This window comes from Adiantum capillus-veneris, chromosome 12 (genome assembly GCF_014529385.1).
Source record: "Adiantum capillus-veneris isolate H3 chromosome 12, ASM1452938v2, whole genome shotgun sequence".
Classification (NCBI taxonomy): Eukaryota; Viridiplantae; Streptophyta; class Polypodiopsida; order Polypodiales; family Pteridaceae; genus Adiantum; species Adiantum capillus-veneris.
The window spans coordinates 7,364,481-7,384,995 of record NC_140942.1 but is presented as its reverse complement, the minus strand read 5'-3'; the positions used below and the strand labels follow the sequence as shown (position 1 = coordinate 7,384,995).

The 20,515-nt window shown below is 43.6% G+C and overlaps 1 pseudogene; it reads left to right on the top strand.

Moving 5' to 3' along the window:
* Positions 1-16,389: 16,389 nt before the first annotated feature.
* LOC147445272 (uncharacterized) lies at positions 16,390-19,751 on the top strand (annotated as a pseudogene).
* The last annotated feature ends 764 nt before the right edge of the window (positions 19,752-20,515 follow it).

The window sequence follows — 20,515 nt, the reverse complement described above, 5'->3', positions numbered from 1 at the left end:
TACTATGGACATTAGCCATCAAGAGAGGATGCACTAAAATATCATGCAAGTGGGTTACAGTTGGTACAATACTAATTTTGGTACTAGGTACTATTCATCTTTGGTATTGCAACATTTGGTTCAATAACTATTTGGGATTGTACATTACCAATTTTGGTACTATACAGTGCCAAGTTTGAAACTATATATTAGGCAATGAAAAGGACATGGTTGGTTTTTGGTAATTATGCTAAGTTATTGGGATTAGGTGATTAATCCAAGTTATTCTTTGGTACCTGCTATCAGAACACAAGAACAGAAAGAGAGGAAACTTCGAGGGATGCACTATGTAATCATGTTACTGTATAACGTGAGTTCGAAAGGAGGGGTTTTAAAATGCAAAATTTTAGGCAATTTTACAGAGATACACTAAAATAAGGGGTTTTTATATTCAACTTTGGGAGAATTTCCTAAAATAATGGGTCATTTTATTATTCGGACATGTTAAAAGAGGGGTTTTTTTAATACCCCACGAATGCACGTTATACAGGGGGGTACTAAATGGTGAACCCCCCGAGGAGGAAACTCAAGAGAGAAACAAAAAGATATTAGGCTATCAAAAGAAGTACATGGTTGAATTTTTTGTAATTAACCCAAGTACTATCAAAGATCGTAATAGAAATCTATTGGTACTTTCTGCCTCTGTGTTTGGTATTGTTTGTTACATGATTAGTGCATCTTGATCACTCTCATCATCATATGGCATGCTATTGTATATCTTTCATAAATTTCAGTCCATGGGAAACCGTATTGCTCTTACAAGGTGTGAGTAGATCATAACTAGAGGTGTATGATCTAGAAGGCTGTATGTATTAAAACTGCCTTCAACTTGGCCAAGTACAAGCCTTCAACTACTTTCCCCCCTCTAACAATTTTGTTGTTCAATGCATCCTTTTGTGCCTTCACTATCTGGTACATATTTCTGGTGCATTTGATCAGATAGAAATCATGTCCTTTCTCTGCTGCCTTGACTGAAAGTTGTCAGTAGTAAACAACAATTCACACAAACAGTCAGGGTTCCCTTCATAATGGGGAGGTTAGAGACATTATGCATTGGCAAATTGAAATCAGAACTATTGTTTTCTTCGGCATCATCATCTTCATCACTGCAAGGATCGTCTGATTCCAATAATGGTTGGACTATCAAATATTTCCATTCTTCTACATGTTGTCTGTTCTTGCATCTTCTCCGTTGCCCACAGATACATGAATCACGAAAACATGAGAGTGTTCGATATCATAGAGCGCATGAATTATCCTGTGAATATCCATCAATGCAATGAAATGATTGTGAGCCTGTAATATGCTGACAATACCATTGGACATTGCGTCGCACGGCATCCTTGGAAACTAGCCAAAAAACTCTTTGTGTATTGGATCTATGCTGAAATGTTTCATTTAGATAGTTGACTACATCGGTTGCAGACTTCATAGGCTAGCCATCTGGTTTCAACTCTTCATGAGTGAGGGTTCTCTTTATGACTGCCCCTGCTCCATTGTGCTCGCCTTTTCCATGTCCTGATGCTGAAAAGTTATGCATCATTTGTAGACCTGTCAACCGATATTACCTAGCCATAAAGTAGAAAGGTCTTCGTGCTTTAAACTGAGACACTGCACCATCTGACCACACCCAATGACGTCGTAAAGAATGGCCTTTCTGTTTCAACCACTTGTCATGAAGAAGAAAACAATGCTGACAAATAGAGTCCATGAAACATATCATCAGATATGTAAAAAATGGAGTGTCTTTTCAACACCGCCTCATGAGTTTCTCACATAAGTAATGTAAACAAGTATCGTAACCTGATTAGACCACCAACGTATGGATTGTATCTCATTTTTTATTTTAAATCGATAATTCTCGACAAAGTCGATGACTGAAACAACAACATCTGATGGAAACTTGATTAAGCATGCACGTCAGAAACTGTCTCAATGGCTCGAGACTCAACCACATTAATCTCTTCAATTATTCACATTGCTTTTAGGTTTGTCACATTTGCTTTTTTCTTGCCCTTGTCACATTGCATTGTGCGACAATCTTTCTTTAAGTGTCGTTTTTTATGGCAGTAGTAACTGTAAGATCTCCAATTATTGGGTCTCTTTTGAAAATAAGAAAATTAGCATTAAATATCTATTTTGTCAAATTTTGATTTAAGATGCTTAATTGATAGCATTGGAAGGTTCTAAAGCAAAAAGCAAGGCCATTTCCATGTTCCAATAGGTTAGACGAATGTTTGGTGCAGTTTTGGAAAAATCCGCTATTTTTAGCTTTTTCATGCTTTTTATGCTTTTAGGTGTTTTTTTTGCAAAAAGCAAGGTCGGATCCTTAATCTACGTGTTCCAGGGAAGCTATGGTTCAATTTTTAAAAAATCTTCTTTTTGAGAGCTTTTTATGCTATTTTTAGCTTTCCATAAATTTTAGTGCTTTTTAGTGAAAAGCGAATCCGCTTTCTTATTCCAGTGGACAAGAGAAACGCATGGTTCAATTTTAAAAAAAATTTGCTTTTTTTGTTTTTTACGCCATTTTTATATTTTCGTGCTTTTTGGCGTTTTTGAAAAGCAATGTGCTTTTTATGATGACCTAAGCACAAAAATATTATTTTTTTGTCTCCGTCAAATTTAAAACTGATCACCCAAACTGATCACCTGGAGCAAAAACGGGACCAAATGGGATTTTTACGGAAATAATTTTTATAAAAGCGGTATCGTAAATATGTCGGGGCAATACGGAAAAGTCATAATTATGTCGGGACATTACGGTGCGGCATAGTCTAGCTAAGGTTCCATTAGTTGGTCGGATACTGTTCAATTGGCCAATTTTACTGTAAAAATTGGATGGTAAGTGAGAAAGTTGACCACCAAAAGCAAAGGCATGTTTTTAGCAAAGTTCCCAAAAGCTTGTAGCTATTCCTGGCTTAAAAACTAGCGCTAGGTTTCTACTTGGGGTTACTCCAGCCTGACACAATGCCTATAAATTGACTTGCAAGCCTTAGTTTTGATTGTCGTCTATTGCATCTACTACCGCAAGGCTATATGTATCTATTATACAGAGTGGTGCAAGCTCTTCATCACTATCTTCGTAAGCTCTTCTCTCTCTAGAAGAAGAAGAAGAAGAAGAAGAAGAAGAAGAAGAAGAAGAAGGATGTTCTCTCTCTACTTGCTTACTATCTTTTCTGTCATTTCACGGTGTACACGCTCTCTGAAAACTCGTGGTGAATACATCTACGTAGCTCTCATCACCGCTCTCTAGCGAAAAAGCAAGAAGCCTTTCGACAGTCCCTAATCGACTCTAAAGCACAGTGAGAAGCTCTAAACTCCATAGCCATCGCCAATTGAAAAGCTTGATGAAAATTGATGATAAATGTATTTAGGTCTTTGTTATCACCTTGGGAATGCGAGTTATTAATCGTTGCATAACCGGTTTACCTACGCGTGTAGGGGTACTACCAAGGGGGAGTGCCATATGACATCGTGAGTTAGCGGAACTGTTTATGTACGATTTATGGTTTGTTTTGGTGGGTTGATTCCAATTATTAGATCCCTATAAACTTATGTGAGGGTATATTGTTAGACAACCCGAACCGCATAGGCAGATATGATTAAAGTGGCTTTCTTTTTGGGTTACCGTTTGTTGTGTAAGTACCATATGGGTAAAGTGATGTGATAGAGTGCTACACTATATTATGGAGCTGAGATTGATGCATTCGTTTGAGGTCAAATACTTTGATTTGCATGTTATGCATGCTCCCGAAAATGTCAAAAAGTTGTTTTTTTGCATATGTGTGAAGTTATGGTTTATGGTTGACCTAAAGGTCGGAGATTTTTTTCATCATGCTTATGGTGATGGAATGTTATCATATGATGTATGGAAACTCTTTGAAAAGCAAACTTTTTGGCCTACCCCAAAGGGGTGAGGCCATAGTGATGCCTTCCCTTTTTTCTAATGAAAAAGGGAAGATTATTTTAAAAAAATTGCACAATATTTGTATTGGATGAAATATATAGAAGATCCTCATTACGAAGACTCCTGCAGACAAGATAACGATGCTTGTATTGGTGGGTGGAATAAGGTGATACTCTCAATAAATAAAGAACTCATTGAGATTAGGAGAAGATTATTTTCAAAATTCTTGACTCAAAGAATGAGTAGTGGGTATGGTGGCCTGTCCAAAGGGCAAATGATATACAACTTTGTGCAAAGGCTATACATATATAGTTCACTTCCCTTGGTCTGGTGTGCGTGTAGAGGCTTTATAAGGCTGGTGGAGTTGATAAACACTGTCTCCAACTTGTCATTCTTTACCAGTGTGTCTCAGCTTAATCATGCCGTTTTCAATTTCAAAAATGCCGATTGAGGGCATATAGTGTACTTAATTTATTAACATTTCCCCTTGTTACCATATACATGTGGTAGTGATGTGTGTGAACACACTAGGACCGCCGGGGCATTTTTTCCCTCTTTAGGAGGTTTTTTCCCCCGTGCATTGTAAATACGCCCATCACTCTAGGGCTATCTTTCTTTTCCATTGCACACTAAGGAATACACTCTCTATTGTGTGCCTTGAGCTTCCTTCGTCTTCTCCAAGCTGTGTGTGTTTCTCTGCAACCCTAATTCCAACAATTGGTATCAGAGCAGGTCACGTCCTCCCGGGCTTAGTCGCCAGCTGCTCCAGCACACGCCTGCTCACTTTCTCCGATTTCAGTGAGCTTTGGCGAGCGTTCGCAGGTCGACAAATATTTTGGGCGAGCTCGAAGAGCTCGGTCTGCTCAGAATTTTGATTTGGGCTCATTTCGGCCTCCGTTTCCACTACGGGTAGTACTGCACAGGTTATTTCGTCATTTTGTGCAGATTTTCTGTCAGTGCCGTTTTATGCATAACAGGTGCCTTATAGTCTTCTACGGTTTGTGCTATATAGCACAAGTTGTTCCCGCTCCATTTCTCCTATTTTCGGGCAGTTTTCACATCAGGTGCAGCATTTACCATGGCTGACAACAACAACACAGATGTGTTCAAGATGTTTGCTGCTGAGGACAGGTTGGATGGGGACAACTACCCTATGTGGGCTTATATGATGCAACACGTTCTTGTGTCAAAAGGTGTCTGGAACATTGTGCAGGGCATTGATGTACGTCCTGGTTCTGAAGATGTAGGCGATATTGAGGATGTTGCAGGTCTTGCTGCAAGGATTGCAGCTGTTAGAGTTGTTTTGCCTACAGCAGAACAAGCTCGTTGGGATGTTAAGGATGCGCAGGCTCATGCATTGATTGCGTTGTCTGTGAAGCGCACCATTATTCCTCACATCCGTTCAGCAAAATCTGCAAAACAGGCTTGGGATATTCTAGCAGGTCTTTATGCAAGCCGCAATGAGGCTAAAATTGCTTTGCTGCGTAAAGAGCTAGAGTCGAAGATTATGCATGAGGAAGATGATATGGACACTTTCCTTGCTAGTGTCAAGGATATCAATGAGCAACTCATTTCTGCAGGTGAAGTCATTTCTGACAGTTCCCTTGTGCAGACTGTTCTTGATGCCTTACCAGATTCCTACCAGACTTTTGCTAGTACTTGGAGACTGATGACCCAAGGAAATCCTGAAGTTGTCAAGTTTGATGCATTATGCACATTGCTGTTGCAAGAGTCACTTTCTAGAAAAAACAGGACTAGGCAGCGTGCAGTTGAACAGGCTTTTATTGCTTCTCAAAGAAAGGGTGGTAACAGTAATGCAGCCACTTCTTATGGTTCTGCTGCGAGTGGCAAAAATTCTGTTCCTAATGCTTCTGCTGGCAGCACTTCGTCTGGCAATTCTGGTGATAAGGGCAAAAAGAAGATGCGTTGCCATTATTGTAAAGCCAATGATCACTTGATCAAGTCGTGTCCTAAGTTGAAGGCCAAAGAGGCTAAGAAGAAAGAGGGTGGTTCCACTGCAAATGCTGGTTCCACTACAAATGCAGCCATTGTTGAGTCTTCTGTGAAAGGAGATTGTGATGCTGATGTTGATGCAGAATGGGCTTTTAGCGCAGAGTGCACTTACAATCCTGCTGTCCATGATGCATGCTTGTCAATTGCTGCAGATTCACATGTGTGGTATTTCGACAGTGGTGCTACAAAGCACATTACCTCACATCGTGAATTGTTTACCTCTCTCGAGTCTGTCCCTCATGGGAATTCAGTCACTTGTGCCAACAACGCCTCTTATCCAGTTCAGGGAGTTGGAAAGATTGTGCTCACTGCTGCTAATGGCAGTTCCTTCACACTTGTTGATGCACTTTATGTACCTGGGATCAAGAAGAATCTATTGTCTGTATCCGCACTTGCTAGACTTGGACTTGTAGTCAAATTTGTGGATGACAGATGTACAGTTCATGATCTCAGTTTTGGTGATGAAATTGTTGCATCTGGGCTTTTGTGCCGTGGGCTGTATAAGCTCACTTTGTATGACAAGTGTGGACAAAATTTTGCAAATGTTGTTGCAGATTCAAGGGCTATTTCAGATGCAAAACTTTGGCATGCACGTTTTGGTCATCTGAATTTTGCCAGTTTGCTGCGTTTGCAGAAATCTGATATGGTTGCTTCTTTGCCGCCTCTTGAAGCACCTATCAAACATGTTTGTGAAGGCTGTATTCTGGGTAAAATGCAGCGTTCTAAGTTTCCAAAGGATGGTTCAGTTAGGGCCACATGCAGGTTGCAGCTTGTGCATAGTGACGTTTGTGGGCCCATGCAAACTCCGTCCTTGGGCAATTACCTGTACTTCGTGACTTTCATTGATGATTACTCCAGGCATGCGTGGGTATTTTCGCTTAAAGCGAAGTCCGAAGTTTTTATGTGCTTCAAACAATTTTTGGCTATGGCTGAAAATGTCTCAAAATGTACTATGGGCACCCTCCGTTCCGATCGAGGGGGGGAGTATATGTCTCATGAATTTAATGCATTTCTGGCTAGTCGTGGGATAAAACACCAATGTACAGTGCCTTATACACCTCAGCAAAATGGTGTTGCTGAGAGGAAAAACAGGTCACTAACGGAAATGGCACGATGTATGGTCAAAAGTCAAGCTTTGCCGCATTCTTTTTGGCTTGAGGCCATCATGTGTGCCACTTATGTACTTAACAGGTGTCCTACGAAAGCTTTGCAGTCTATTACTCCATATGAAGCATGGCATGATAGAAAACATTCTATTGAGCACATGCGTGTTTTTGGCTGTTTGGCATATGCTTTAGTGCCACAAGTGCAGCGCAGAAAATTGGATGATAAGGCTGTCAAATGTATTTTTGTTGGTTATAGTGCTGAAAGCAAAGGTTACAGGTTGTATCATCCGCAAACAAAACGTATTTTGGTTTCACGGGATGTAGTGTTTGTGGAAGATTCTGTTCAACCCTTGCTGTCATGTACTAGAGACAGTAATGTAAGCTCACAGGACATTTATGACACTTTGTTGCCTCTTTTCAGTGGTGGAAATACGAATGTAAGTTCCAATGAGGCAAATGTACAGCCTATGGGGGTTTCTGAAAATGTTTTAGAACAGCCTATTACTGATGCAGATGTACATGATGTACTTGATGAGGAAAGGGCTGAAAATGAGCAGGCTAGAGGTATGCCAAAATGGCTGGTGCACACTTTGCGTGACAGTAAATTGGATGCACCTTTATCTAGTCGTACTCGTTCAGGCTCTCGCCATGCATCTTATGCATCAGATTGTTATGCTTTGGCTGTGTCTAGTTTACATGATGTTGAGGAGCCTCTGTCTTTTGATGAAGCACAGAATTCAGAAAATTGGATTGCTGCCATGAAATCAGAATATGATGCACTTATAGAGAATGACACATGGACTTTATGTGATTTGCCTCCTGGCAAAAAGGCCATTGGTACAAAGTGGGTTTACAAGTTGAAACGCAAGCCGGATGGTGAGATCGATCGCCATAAGGCTCGACTTGTTGCAAAGGGTTATGCACAACAAAAAGGCATAGATTATGAAGAGACTTTTGCTCCCACTTGTCGTATGACTACTGTGCGTTTTCTATGTGCATTGGCAGCTCATTTTGGTTGGGATGTACATCAATCAGACATTGTTACTGCTTTCTTGAATGGTGACATATTTGAGGAAGTTTATGTAACGCAGCCTCGCGGTTTTGTCATAAAAGGACAAGAGGACAAAGTGTGCAAATGTAAGAAGGCTTTGTATGGGTTGAAGCAATCTCCTCGTGCTTGGTATGAGAAAGCTGACACTCATTTGGTTAAACGAGGCTTTCGTAACAGTCCAACAGAAAGCACATTGTATGTAAAGCGTGAGGATGATGTATTTCTCATTGTGGTTCTTTATGTTGATGATTTGCTGATCACTGGACCAAATGAGAGACATATTGCTGAATTTAAGGCTGATTTGAATGCTACTTTCAAGATGAAAGATTTGGGGCTGTTGCATCATTACTTGGGTATACAGTTTAAGCAGTGTGATGGAGGTATTGCCTTGTGTCAGAAAAGTTACATAGAGACATTGCTATGTAAGTTTGGACTTGAGGATTGCAAACCTATTGCCACTCCCATGGAAACAGGTTTGAAGTTGAGTCTACATGATGCTGGCGATCCTGCTGATGTCACTCTTTACCAAACTGCTGTTGGCTGCCTCATTTATGTATGCAACACGAGGCCAGATATTCAGTTTGCAGTCTCGCAGGTCAGCAGATTTATGCATAGCCCAGGGTCTAAGCATTGGCAGGCTGTCAAGAGGATTTTCCGCTACCTTAGTGGCACTTTACATCTTGGCTTGTTTTATCCCAAGGGGGGATCATTGCCGCCAGACTTACATGCTTTTTCGGACTCAGATTGGGCTGGTTGTTTTGACACGCGAGTGTCCACAAGTGGTTTTTGTTTCATGCTTGGCAGTTCATGTATATCATGGTTGAGCAAGAAGCAACCTACTGTGGCCACTTCGAGTTGTGAGGCTGAGTACAGGGCAGTCTTCACAACTACGGTTGAGTGTGTATGGCTCAGACGCCTTATGGCTGACTTGGGTGTTGGACAGGACACTGCCAACACTATCTACACTGACAGTCAGAGCGCATTGGCAGTTGCGAGGAACCCAGTTTTTCATGCTCGCACAAAGCACATTGAGGTGCATTACCACTATGTCAGGGAGAGGCTCTCAGCAGGAGAGATCAGCTTGGCTTATGTGCCAACACAGGACAACCTTGCAGATCTTTTCACAAAGGCATTGTCTCGTGAGAAGCTTGAAGCTTTTCGCAAAGCTTTGGGCTTACTCCCCTTTGTGGACTGATCCTGTCCTCAGGGCATGGCACTTCCCTTTACTCATGTGCCAGCTCTCGTTCACCGCATCACTCCAGGGGGGATTTGTTACCATATACATGTGGTAGTGATGTGTGTGAACACACTAGGACCGCCGGGGCATTTTTTCCCTCTTTAGGAGGTTTTTTCCCCCGTGCATTGTAAATACGCCCATCACTCTAGGGCTATCTTTCTTTTCCATTGCACACTAAGGAATACACTCTCTATTGTGTGCCTTGAGCTTCCTTCGTCTTCTCCAAGCTGTGTGTGTTTCTCTGCAACCCTAATTCCAACACCCCTTGGCAAATTCAAGAGAAATTTTGTATGTTTCTAAAATTGATTTTTTCCCAAACACTACTCCCCATGTCTCTCTCTCTCTCTCTCTCTCTCTCTCTCTCTCTCATACATCATGGGGAAGGGAAATTTCTCAGATCTCTCTCTCTCTCTCTCTCTCTCTCTCTCTCTCTCTCTCCACAAAAATGCACATGAAAGTCTTGTCTTAGGGAACCCCCCCTTAGAGAACCCCCTCAATAAAGCTAAAAGAAAACACCTATGAAAATACACCCCCAAATAATAAACGTGGGAATCTAGTAATAAACGTGGGAATCTAGTAAGGGGAGAGGGTGACTCAAAAGAGACACCCCCATAACTCACCCCCACCCCCTCTACCCCCATCTAAAAAAAATATTAAAAAGAGAACCCCATTCCCCCACTCATTTTGCACGGTTAGAAACTTGGAGGGAACCAAGACTTGGAGAACGTCTATATAAAGGAAAGCTAAATTGTTTTATTTCCTACCCTCTCTCTAGTGGCTAGTAGGCCTCCTACTCCTTGGCTAGGTAGGCCTACCTAGTGTCTGTAAGCCAATTTATGGTTTAATACTCTTTGGTATTTTATAACACATTTAGTCTCACTAGGCTTACCCCCCTTAACCCCTTTGTGAGTTGTTGCTTGATAAATTCATTGCCTTCTCCCGATGGTTATTGTGAAGCCAAGTGGACCAGCTAGCCCCCTTGAGTAACTTTAACCCATAAGTCCTCTGGTCATTGTGAAGTTGTGAACTCAAGTGGTCCATCTGGTCCCTCTTGAGTAACTATAATCCTTAAATTCTTGGAAAGAAAACCCTCCACCCAACCACCCCTTGACCATTCGGGGCATTCTTGGCCACGTATGAGAATACCTTATCATCATCATCATAAGGCACCGCTTTAATCAACACTGAACCGTGGGGTTTTTCTGATTCTTTCCGCTGCTTCAAAAAACTTCAATTAGCACTGAACCTGTGGGTTTTTTGGATGCTTATTAAGCTTATCAACATGCTACACAATTACCTTCGTCGCTCAACATCGCTTACCACCAAACCTCCCTCTGACCATCAAAAGGAACTTGCGATGATCAAGCTTATCATCTCACAAAAATCTTACCAACACCTTAGCACAATACAAGTAGTTTGGTCCAACAAAGTACTGTAGGCAAGCCGTTTAGTTGGAATTACCTGGCTCAGAAGGCTGCAACATGGCCAGGCTCCATGTTGGCTTTGAGAAATTTTGCGTAGGTAATTGGGACACTCAAAAGGGTCCCAGAACAACGTTGACCCTGCGTATCTTTTATGATTTGCTGCTGCAAGCTCATAATTAAGCTCATTATCTCACTCTGCCTTTTTTATGATTCGCTGCAATCTCATGATTAAGCTCATCATCTCACAACACTGTTACCACCGCCTAAAAAACAACGCTCACTCTACATTTTTTTTTATTCGATGCAGACTCAGGACAGCTGGGATCCAGCACTGTTGTAGCTTTTGGCTATGGCCCTCTCACCCCATTGCCTCCCCCGATTGTGCAAGGGCTCCTACTCTGCATCAAGGACCCCCTATTTCACAATACCCTCACATAATTGGATAGTGCAGTAGCTGCTGTAGATGCCTCCTTGGACCTACTTCTTCTCAACATGCTAGACTTACTTGCATGGTTTAGACTATACTCTCTTGCACAGGAGAATCAAAAGGCTGCAGTACAAAGGCTGAGGGAGCTTGCGAATAATCTCAAGGCTATTGCCGAGGATGACGATCGAGAGCATAAGGAATTGTCAGAGCACTCGCCTAATCTACTTCATGGAGGCCCATGGAAAGAATCTCCGCAATGACCCCTTGGTGAGGCAGAAAAAATGCCACCTTCTCAATGACTTGGATGAAATTACCCTCACATCCCCAACCAAAACCACCAGCTCCTTGATCCCTATGGACCTTGATGAAGACAAGCTACTAGTCACCAACAAGGGATTCTCCCTCAACAGCCCATCCCCTAGCTTCACACAAAAACCCATGGATACTTACACAGACCCCTACATCCCAGGGCGGCTCTTGGAGCTCTTGCTAGGTAATGCTTCTCATAAACCTTGGTCAATGGGCAATTTTACCCTCCTGGCCCCTCTATCAGAAGGATTGCTTCTTACATTACTTAATGGGAAGGACAAGCAAGCCTTAAATCTTGGTTTACAGCAAGTACTTGATTCCAATGCTTCCACTGATCTCATGGAGAACTCTCTCATTGCCACCCCCTTTACTATGTCTAATTTTAAATCTACCCAATGCAAAACAGCCTACGGTTGCACAATTGGTGTCAAGGGAGACATCGCCACCACTGGGAGAGAGACCAACTACACCACCCAGGTATAAAATGTCCAACGACCCTTAAGTGTGGATGCAAACACATGGGTCATGTGGATGCTTGCAAATACGACAACGTGTTATGGTTCGACCATGCACTATGGACGATCATGCATCATCTCCCCATCTTCTTCCCGGACCCAGCCTAAAGAAGTCAACAATCTCCTTACTAAGATGGATAGAGAAGGAAGCACAGGAAGCAATTAAAGATTTGCTCATTCACTTACTCTACAGGCAAAAATTAAAGGATGTTGTGAGGTACACTATCCTATTCAATCAAGATGCCCCCTCTATTGATCATAACTCAGAAGTAGGAAGCTTCATCTATGCGGCAATCACTCCGGGGAGAGAAATGGACATACGAGGTGGGAAACACGCCAGGACGGAGGCTACATGCCACTTTTGAGGGCGTGGGCAGAAACCATATACATCACAGCGCTCAGCCCCCTCCCCTGCAATAATGTCCAGATGCTCTCATGCTTCTCCCGGCGACTCTTCTAGTAGTTGCTACAACCCGCAAGGTGGCGGGCCACTCTTCCCAACTCCCTCTATCAGCACAGCAATCAGTTCAGAATACTCGTAGCCGTACCCGCCCCCTCTTTGATTCACAATGTGCCAATAGTGCCAAGGCACTGCTCTATGGTTGAGCAAAAGCTTCATGCAGAACGCCCTTGGATGGCGTTTCATCTTTTAAAAAAATCGTCATGCAGTCGCCTCGGATAGCGTAGCCTGCTCAGAACTTTCAAACCCCCCGCTTATAATTCTCTTTATGTTTTTAGAATTAAGGCTCCATTTTTCATGCATGGTCGCCTCTGACAGCACAGCCTGATTAGAACCTTCGACCCCCCCCCCCCCCCCCCCCCTTTTCTAATTCCCAATATGCTCCTAGTATTAAGGCTTTGCTCTATGAGTAACCCCTGTTTTGCATCGTATGCAGGTTATAAGAGTAGTAGGGGCTACCAACTGATAGAAAACCAAAAAATCGTGGCATTAGTTCTAAATGGAAAAGGAGAACTCGAAGGAAATGGAAATGGAAAGAAGAGGGGGGTATACCATGCGAAAACACCTCTCTTTCCCTTTTCATCTCTCTCTCTCTCTCTCTCTCTCTCTCTCTCTCTCTGTCTGTGAAGGTTGCCGACGTCCTTGTCGTCCATCCTCTCAGGGTTCCTCCCCTTCTGCATCGAGCCCCCGGACTGCTTCTCGCATAAAGAGGACGGCGGCTCCTACAGCTCGCCCAAGTAGACTGTAGATAGCATATGTGTGTGTGTGAGAGAGAGAGAGAGAGAGAGAGAGAGAGAGAAGCCTGCACACACGCTCGCTGTAGCCTATTCTCTCTATCTCCCTCTCACGCATCGTCCTTGCACAGTTGGGCCAGGGAGAATCTTCGTCATTCGGAAGCATCGTTCTACTAATGAATTTTATTTCATAGCTCCCGGTAGGTGGCCAATTAGCATTAGTATCACACATAAAAAAGACCTCAACCAGAGGCAATTTTGTACCCATCTTATTTGTTAACCCACTTTTGGATTTACCTAGCATGAAGTCCTTGCATCCCCTACCTCAAACAAAGGGCTAACAACCTCAATCTCAAAGCACTCTTATGCCACAGCCTGCACATTCAAGCTTGGTGGATAGTAGACTCCATTTATGAATGCGTGCTCAGCTTACCCAAAAAAGCAAAAACGCTATTCTCATGAGTTATTAAAAAGTGCTACAAAAACATCCCCCATATGGACCGGATGGCCTAATACACCATATTACTCACCTCATCTCAAGTACTTTTTCTCTAGCACATCAACCCTTCATTTCATTCAAAAAACTCCCCTCTAATGGCACGGAAGGCACATGGTCAGCTTACCCTCACAACTCAAGACTATCATTCTCACTGCAACAAGTGATTGAACTAAATACATGGCTCATCAACAACATGTTCATCCAACACCAAGACCTCTGTACAGGCAAGCTAATCATCTCCATGGGATTAGCATGCTCACCCCTCTCGTGCAACCTCTATCTTCATGCTCTTGAGTATGATTACTTGGCAAAAACCCTCAACTCACCAAGCCCAAAATCAATCCTATCAAAACTAGGGACTCCTTATAGATACTTTGATGACCTCCTCATCATTGATTCTGAGGGCCCTCTCCTTTCTATGAGTAACCACACTATTTACCCCCAATGCCTAAGCATTGAGAGTAACACCAATTCACAAGCCAAATTTCGCAACCTTCAACTCTCCATTAACAATAACCTACTGATCAAAACACTTTTGAAGAAGGAGGATGGACTACCCTACAAACCCATCAAATACCTCCAAAGGTCAAGCAACAGACCAAACCAATGGGCTCACAAAATTATTCTCTCACAACTCAAACCCATCCTCTTTTTTAACACATACCCCAAGGAAGCCGCAAAAGACATCAAAGCTCTCATCCATGGATTTTGTAACAACGGTTTTGAAAAAGCTAGGAGACTCCTTAGAGGGCACCTACAAAGCTATGCAGCCTCCTCATACACATGCCTAATAAGCGAAGTCTTGGAGCACCTAAAAATTGGAGGGCAATAGGACCCCCTAGTGCCCCCTAAGAACTAAGGGAACAATCTGCTAGTGTGGATGGTGGAGGGACTCTCTCTCTCCACAAAAATGCACACAAAAGTCTTGTCTTAGGGAAACCCCCTTAGAGAACCCCCTTCAATAAAGCTAAAAGAAAACACCTATGCAAATACACCCCCAAATGTGGGAATCTAGTAAGGGGAGAGGATGACTCAAAAGAGACACCCCCATAACTGAACCCAACCCCCTCTACCCCCTTATCTAAAAAGAATTGAAAAGGGAACCCCACTCCCCTACTCCTTTTGCACGGTTAGAAACTTGCAGGGAACCAAGACTTGGAGAACATCTATATAAAGGAAATCTCTTCAAAACCTATGGCTAAGAGGAATTTACATGATTTCACCAAGTGCTGCACCCTTTACAACTTTTAGAGCTCACCCCCATGGACCCTCTTAACCATGTTTTTTTGTCTCATGCTTTATTCAATTAGAGTGACATCGATAACAAGTAGGATTTTCTTTGACACCTGCCTTCCACCTTCTAAACTAACTTTTTCTTGTTTTTTTTTTGTGGGTGATGGTGGTAGAATCTCCTCTCTCTAATGCATGTGCATGAAGGACAATTGCCATAACTAGCTTCTTAACCCTTGTAATATTCTTTCAAACTTATCTAAAAAAATGGTAGACCGTGCCCACGGATGAGGAATAAAAATGGCTCTTTTGGGAAAATTGGTGTCATGCATCAGTGTTTTTAAAAAAATTCCAAGGATTACTAATTGTTTTATTTCCTACTCTCACCACGCATTCAAAGGATGGTTAGCCTCCACACTATCTCGCACGGGCATGGCCAAATGGGATCAACGGTTGAGGTGATCTGGGCCGTTAGATGCGCAAAATTCGGGAAGAAAAGTAAATTCGGGTAGACTTGTAAATTTGGGTTGATCCGCACCCCATGTCTTGAACCTCCGACCTCCCCACCACGAGCCATGTGCACTAACCACTACACCCTCATGCCTACGTTGAAATATAGGGTATTCGAGTATGTCATATTGTAAATGTGGGCCGACTAGTAAATTTGGGGCAAATTTGTAAATTCGGGGCAAACCTCAGATCTGACGGTCCATAATTGATGCGTGTCGCCTTTTCCTCCACCATTGATCCCATTTGACTATGCTCGTGTGATATAGTGATGAGGGATGGTTAGGGGGCTCCTAGGAGTTGCCAATGCTTGCCATGGTCCAAAAAATGATGGTAGACGGAGGGGGGAAACCGGGCGTCTCTCTCTCTCTCTCTCTCTCTCTCTCTCTCTCTCTCTCTCTCTCTCTTAGCACGAGCACAACGAGCCAGCCAGCCAGCCAGCCAAAGAGCATCTTGGAGGGGCATGTGCAGATGTGGATCATACTTTTTGGGGTAAATTACCAAATTGCCCTTCCAATTTGCGGAAATTCCCCAAACGCCCTTCGTATTTTTATTATTCCCAAAAAGCCCCTCGTATTATGTCTGTATATGGTTTCGTCCGAAACTGAGTGAAAACCAGCGAGCAGCAGAAAACTGTTGCGCAGAGGTACTCGCCAACGAGGAGCATGGAATACCGTCGTGCAAATAGACTCGCTAGCTCTGAGTCCCAATCGGCTATAGCAATGCAGGCCATTTTCGCCTTGTCTGCTTACACGGCCCTTGAGGTCGATAGGTCACAAAAACGAGGGGAGACTTGAGTGCGATGTATGGGCATGGTTATGTGCAAGGCAAATGTGCATCCACATAGTGCACGATACAGATGGATGCAAGAGCTCTTTGTTGTTTGTATGTAAACAAGTGTGGTATTGCGGATACACATAAGAGGGAAACCATGGCTGAGAGTAATGCAAATACATCAGAGAATAATGCAACTCTTTCTCTTGGTTCTCAATTTGAATCTCTCGATGTGCTTCGTTCAAAGATTCAAGAACAAGCAATCAAGTCTCATGTGGAGCTTAGGCATGCCAAGCGTGATCGATTCAGATATACCGTTGTCTGCAAGGCAGAGGGATGCATGTGGCGCTTGCATGCGTCTTTGGCCTCTAGTGGACCTGGGTGTATGGTCAAGGCATTTCATGATGAGCACACTTGTGGTGGTGCTTCACAACTTGGAAACAAGGAAGCCACTACTGAATGGGTTGCAACAAGGTATGTAGAGAAACTTCGAGACCATCCAATGTGTAGGCCGAAGGAGCTCATGGCCGATTTGCATCGAGAAGCTGGAGTGTCAATTTCGTACAAGGTTGCTTGGAAGGCGAAGCAACTTGCTTTGGGTATTACTCATGGTGATCATGCAAAATCTTATGGAAAGCTTCAGTCTTATTGCGACAAGATTGTGGCTAGCAATCCGGGGACTGTGGCCCATCTGTAGAAAACCACTGAAGGTCGTTTTTTTCGAATGTTTCTTGCGTTCGGAGCATGCATCACTAGTTTCACGCATTGTCGTGACTTTATTGGGTTGGATGGCACATTCTTGACAAGCAAATATCTTGGTGCTTTGTTGACAACCACAGGGATTGATGCTATGGGGGCCTTGTTTCCGATAGCATTTGGTGTAGTAGATGCGAAAAATGAAGACAATTGGGTGTGGTTTTTGCAAAATGTACATGATTGTATGGCGAATGTCAGTGCGGTTACTTTTATATCAGACAAGCAAAAAGGTCTTTTTCCAACTGTGAAGCTTGTCTTTCCAGGATGTGAGCATGCATATGGTATGCGCCATTTGGATGCTAATCTCAAGAAGAAATGCAACAATGGAGAATTTAATCGGTTGTTTTGGGTAGCAGCTTATGCTAACACTATGAGCGACTACAACACGGCTATCGAGGGGATGAGAGTTATAAGTCTTGCCACGACGGACTACTTATTTACCACTTCACCCCCATCTCATTGGGCGACGACACACTTTAAAGGAAAGCGTTATGGGCATCTTACATCCAACATTGCCGAGTCATTGAACTCATGGTTGCTTGAGGCTAGAGATAAGCCTATCATAACTATGCTTGATATCATTCGTCGCCAACTAACAGCTTGGTTCTATGCACGTGGAATGGAGGGAAAGAAGGCATGTGAGTCTTTGGAGATAGAGCACAATTTGCATTGGTTGCAAACGTAGAGAAGAATTTGTGTGAGGTTGGAAATAGTGCTCGGCAATACCGAATCTTGCCCTCTAGTGATATGGTTTTTGAGATCTTGACAAGTACAAAAACATGTGTGGTTGATGTATGTACAAGGTCATGCTCATGTAATAAGTGGCAAACATTTGAAATTCCATGTGCTCATGCTTTGCAGCTATTCTCTTCAAGAGAGAGTGTGTTCAATCGTATGTACGTAAAGCATATGCTTTGCAGGCCTATTGTAACACTTATAGTGGTGTCATAAACCCAATTGTGGATGCAAGTGAAGATGCTAGTGATCAGTTGAAACCACCTGCCACACGTAGGCCAACTGGGCGTCCTAAAAAACTTCGTATTAGAACTGAGGATCGCTTCAAGGAAAAGCGTACTTTCACATGCTCACCTTGTGGTGGTCTTGGCCACAATGAACGTTCTTGCAAAGCTCCAATTGCAGATTAAATATGTAGCTGGGATGTGGCTTCATTTTGTGCGAGAAAGTCACAATGCGTGTGAGGACCTTTCTTTTCTATTTTCTCGATATGTGGTTGGGATTTGGCTTCATTTTGTGTTGGAAGATTTGACTTGCCTTCATTTTGTGTCAAAAGCTTCAATGCATTACTCTCAGCATGTGAGGGATTTTCTTTCCGATTATAGTGGAGATTTGGCTTCATTTTGTATCAGGAAGCCAGACCACATTTTCCTTGCGATTTTGCTCTATATGTAGCGGAGATTTAACTTGCCTTCATCGGGTGTCGAAAGCTTGAATGCATATGAACGATTTTCTCTCCAATTTGCTTAATTAAGGACTTGGAGTATTTTGAAAATTTTTAAATTATTAAAAGGTATTTGAAAAAATTTTAGGTGTATTTTCTGGGCAGATTGGGAATTTTGAAAATACGAAGGGATTTCATCAAATTAGAGGGGTATTTTGGTAATTTTCCCTACTTTTTGTGGCCGGCAAGTGGCTGGCTGGCCGTCGTAGCCCTTCCCCCGGCCAGTGCCCTTCCTTCCCAATTCCCCAATCAGCACCCTGCTTTGCTCTTCCTCTCGCTGGCTGACCTGCAGCCGAAGTGGTTGTGCTCAATCCTGCCAGCCAGCCATGGAAGATACCTCAGCATAAATTTCTGGCTGCCTCTCTGCCGTCCGGCTCGTCTCCTCTTCTCTCTGCTTCGTACGCTCTGGAGTCTCCACGAGATGATGAGGGCTGTTTTCCTATTGTTCTGCAGTTGCGCATGAGAGCTGTGCTGGGCAAGGTTGACGAGGTCTCTCTCTTGCTCTGCTATGGCCCGTGAGCAGGGTTTGATGAGCTTGCTGTAGAGGGTATGCCTTTGTAGATGCCTTCCGAGGAGGAGGCTTCTTGGCTAAAGAGCCACATCCAATATCAGAAACTCGAACGACGGCATTCAGAGATGGTGAGATGGGGTGGTCCAGATCATTGAGCTGAGATGAGAGAGACCTGAAGGGGCGAAGGGTGGAGCTGGGGTTGATCAGATGGGTAAGTAGGTAATGAGGAGCAGGGAATTGCCATGGTTGAATTGATAGGATGACTAGAGGAGAAGTGGAAGGTGGAGATCGCAACATTAGCTTGATCTAAGGAGGAGCGTTCCGGAGTGTGTGGCCGATACGTTTGATGATGCCCATAAGGAATCTCTGAGCTTGTGATGGACTCACATGAGGGAAAATGCATATCAAGCTGAAGGGTACATTCTGTCTATTATTAGCTGGGGTGCTTCTCTCATGATTGTACGGCTTGGATTGGGCATGGCCTGCTGAATTAGCCCCTCTGCAGATAATTTCATGCTTGTGGATGTATTGTCAAAGTGCAGAGGGCCCAACAGCTCCACCACAAGCCTCTCTTTTGGCAGTTTGATACATGAGGAGAGGAAGATGCATTTAGGATTTAGGTAAGCTTGCTCCTCTTATAATACAACATCATATGAATAATGTTGCTCAGTAAAAATGTCTTGAGATGCAATCAACCCCCCGAAGAAATTGACAATTAAGGCTGGGTTCAGACGGGGCGGAGGCAAGCAAATCAGTACATGGCGCTCAACCATTGGATCTGCTTGACGTCTGCATTTCCAGACCCACCTTCAGAACATGCGCCCCCCCCCCCCCCCCCCCCCCCCCCCCCCCCCGCCCCCCCCGGGAAGAAGTAGACTTCCGCCTGCAGTCAGCCGCGGGAAGGCCGTGTATTCGTCGTCAGCCTGGTGGGCGCAGGTGCGAGCCAATTAGGTGCTGCTCTGCTCGCTGCCATTAACCTGCCGGTCTTTGTGAACAAGCAATGCGGAAGTATTATGGTGACGAGAGTGCTGCCGCCGCCCTCGTCTGAACCCACCTAAGTTATGAGCTCTCTCTCTCTCATCCGCTTCCAGTAGACTATTGAATGAGCGCTTGCTCTCTCTTGATTTTAAAAATCGTCAGATCTGTCTCTCTTGGTTTTGGTGAGACTAGCTAGTTGCCTGCTACATGACTCTCAACTTGAGCTGTGTGCCTCTTCCGTGCCAATCTGTGCCATTGCAACCTCTCCAGCTGTCGCCTATGGTAGTGCCACGTAGCAGTAGAAGGTCCAAGCAGGCTTGAACGATGGCTGAGCTGCGGGAGTTCGATTGGGAATCAACATCCTTGAAGCCTCGAGTTGTAGGGATTCCAAACGGTTCTTCCCTGAGGGTTGCCTGCAAGCCAATGGACGATAGCTGAGCCAACAATTCCTCTCTCCCTAAATAAATTATCACCTGAGATCTCTCACTGCTCTCTCCCTTCTCACAAATGGCCCAAGCACCCCTTAGCATAGCCTTTTCCCCCATCTTTTCTGCAGCGTTCTCCTCGAGCAAGTACTGC